Source organism: Camponotus vicinus, unplaced genomic scaffold (assembly GCF_025532165.1).
Source record: "Camponotus vicinus isolate PSW18456_S1 unplaced genomic scaffold, iyCamVici1.0 SCAF_24, whole genome shotgun sequence".
Taxonomy (NCBI): domain Eukaryota; kingdom Metazoa; phylum Arthropoda; class Insecta; order Hymenoptera; family Formicidae; genus Camponotus; species Camponotus vicinus.
In genome coordinates, this window is record NW_028141961.1 from 22,501 (window position 1) to 25,000 (window position 2,500).

Below are 2,500 nucleotides of genomic sequence, written 5' to 3' on the forward strand. Positions count from 1 at the left end.
TTAGGTGCCGCCCGTCTACGCTTCGTAGGTACCGCCGAGAGCGGACTTGGTGCGTGGCGAGTCACGCCGACGCCGTAGGTACCGCCCGAGAGCCTTCTCGTAGGTACCGCCCGGCCACGCGTCGTAGATACCGTCCGAGAGCATTCTCGTAGGTGCCGCCCGGCCACGCGTCGTAGATACCGCCCGAGAGCATTCTCGTAGGTACCGCCCGGCCACGCGTCGTAGATACCGCCCGAGAGCCGCCTCGTAGATGCCGCCCGGCTACGCTTCGTAGGTACCGCCGAGAGCGGACTTGGTGCGCGGCGAGTCGCGCCGACGCCGTAGGTACCGCCCGAGAGCCTTCCCGTAGGTACCGCCCGGCCACGGGTCGTAGATACCGCCCGAGAGCATTCTCGTAGGTAACGCCCGGCCACGCTTCGTAGATACCGCCCGAAAGCCCTCTCGTAGGTACCGCCCGGCTACGCTTCGTTGGTACCGCCGAGAGCGGACTTGGTGCGTGGCGAGTCGCGCCGACGCCGTAGGTACCGCCCGAGAGCCTTCTCGTAGGTACCGCCCGGCCACGCGTCGTAGATACCGCCCGAGAGCATTCTCGTAGGTACCGCCCGAGAGCCGTCTCGTAGGTGCCGCCCGTCTACGCTTCGTAGGTACCGCCGAGAGCGGACTTGGTGCGTGGCGAGTCGCGCCGACGCCGTAGGTACCGCCCGAGAGCCTTCTCGTAGGTACCGCCCGGCCACGCGTCGTAGATACCGCCCGAGAGCATTCTCGTAGGTACCGCCCGGCCACGCGTCGTAGATACCGCCCGAGAGCCGTCTCGTAGGTGCCGCCCGTCTACGCTTCGTAGGTACCGCCGAGAGCGGACTTGGTGCGCGGCGAGTCGCGCCGACGCCGTAGGTACCGCCCGAGAGCCTTCCCGTAGGTACCGCCCGGCCACGGGTCGTAGATACCGCCCGAGAGCATTCTCGTAGGTAACGCCCGGCCACGCTTCGTAGATACCGCCCGAGAGCATTCTCGTAGATACCACCAGGCCACGCGTCGTAGATACCGCCCGAGAGCATTCTCGTAGGTACCGCCGGGCCACGCGTCGTAGATACCGCCCGAGAGCCGTCTCGTAGTTGCCGCCCGGCTACGCTTCGTAGGTACCGCCGAGAGCGGACTTGGTGCGTGGCGAGTCGCGCCGACGCCGTAGGTACCGCCCGAGAGCCTTCTCGTAGGTACCGCCCGGCCACGCGTCGTAGATACCGCCCGAGAGCATTCTCGTAGGTACCGCCCGACCACGCTTCGTAGATACCGCCCGAGAGCATTCTCGTATGTACCGCCCGGCCACGCGTCGTAGATACCGCCCGAGAGCCCTCTCGTAGGTACCGCCCGGCTACGCGTCGTAGGTACCGTCCGAGAGCATTCTCGTAGGTATCGCCCGGCCACGCGTCGTAGATACCGCCCGTGAGCGGTCTCGTAGGTGCCGCCCGGCTAAGCGTCGTAGGTACCGCCGAGAGTCGGCTTGGTGCGTCGCGTGGCGCGCCGAGGCCGTAGGTACCGCCCGAGAGCGGTCTCGTAAGTACCGCTCGCGGCTTATTTCGTAGGTGTCGCCCGGAATTTGGAATAAATTTTTAATATATATAATCGTGGCAAAATCATAACTTTAGTCGTTATTTAACGTTGCCTTCGTTCTCCGAACACGTCCCGGGCACTCGCGTCTATCGGCGATCGCGCCCGTATGCCGCCGGCCTATCGACCGTGCGTCGCCGACCGCCTGGGACGTCGGTTGGGTACTATAAGAGGTACATCGCGCTCGGCGCGTCTAAACGAGTCGGTCGCGAACGAAACGGGCCGGAGCGCGTTCTGCGCGTCTCTGGCGGCTCGTTCCTTCGCGAATCGTCTCAAACACACTTTTTACAAGCACAGCATTGCCACGAGTCGGTGTCGCAAGACCGAATGGCTCTTATGTGGCGCGCACGCATCTGGTGTGTTGGCCGCGCGATTCGCTCTCGTCTTGGACGGAAGCAGCTGAGTCGTCGCGCTTACCGAACGCTTACTCCACGAATACGAGTGGCGGAGGAGAGAGATCTCTCTCTTCCCGCTCGCCTTGTACGCCATAGCGAAATAAAACTACGCGTGCCTTAAACGCATGCGATAGAGACAAATTTATCCTCGACGTCTAAGCAATCGGCATCGTCGATCTAGCGTCAGGGTGAATCGGCGCGGTCTTCGCGACCGTGCCGTTTATATTATATATGGGAGAATAAGAATCAATGATCTTTTAAAGAGAGCATTTTATATAAAATGCACGTGTTGCAGTTTGTGTATTATAATATTAAGTTTTGTGGAGACGAATGATATTTTGAAAACGCTTGGCTATTTCGCCAAGACGATTTTCATAAAATACAGAGTACAGAGTTTCGCCGACCGGCCAACGAAGGCCGGCGGCGGCGAGAGAGCTTATAACAGCGCGCGACGGGTCCTCGCCTCTCGAGGCGTGGGCTCGCTCGCGAGTTACCGCTCT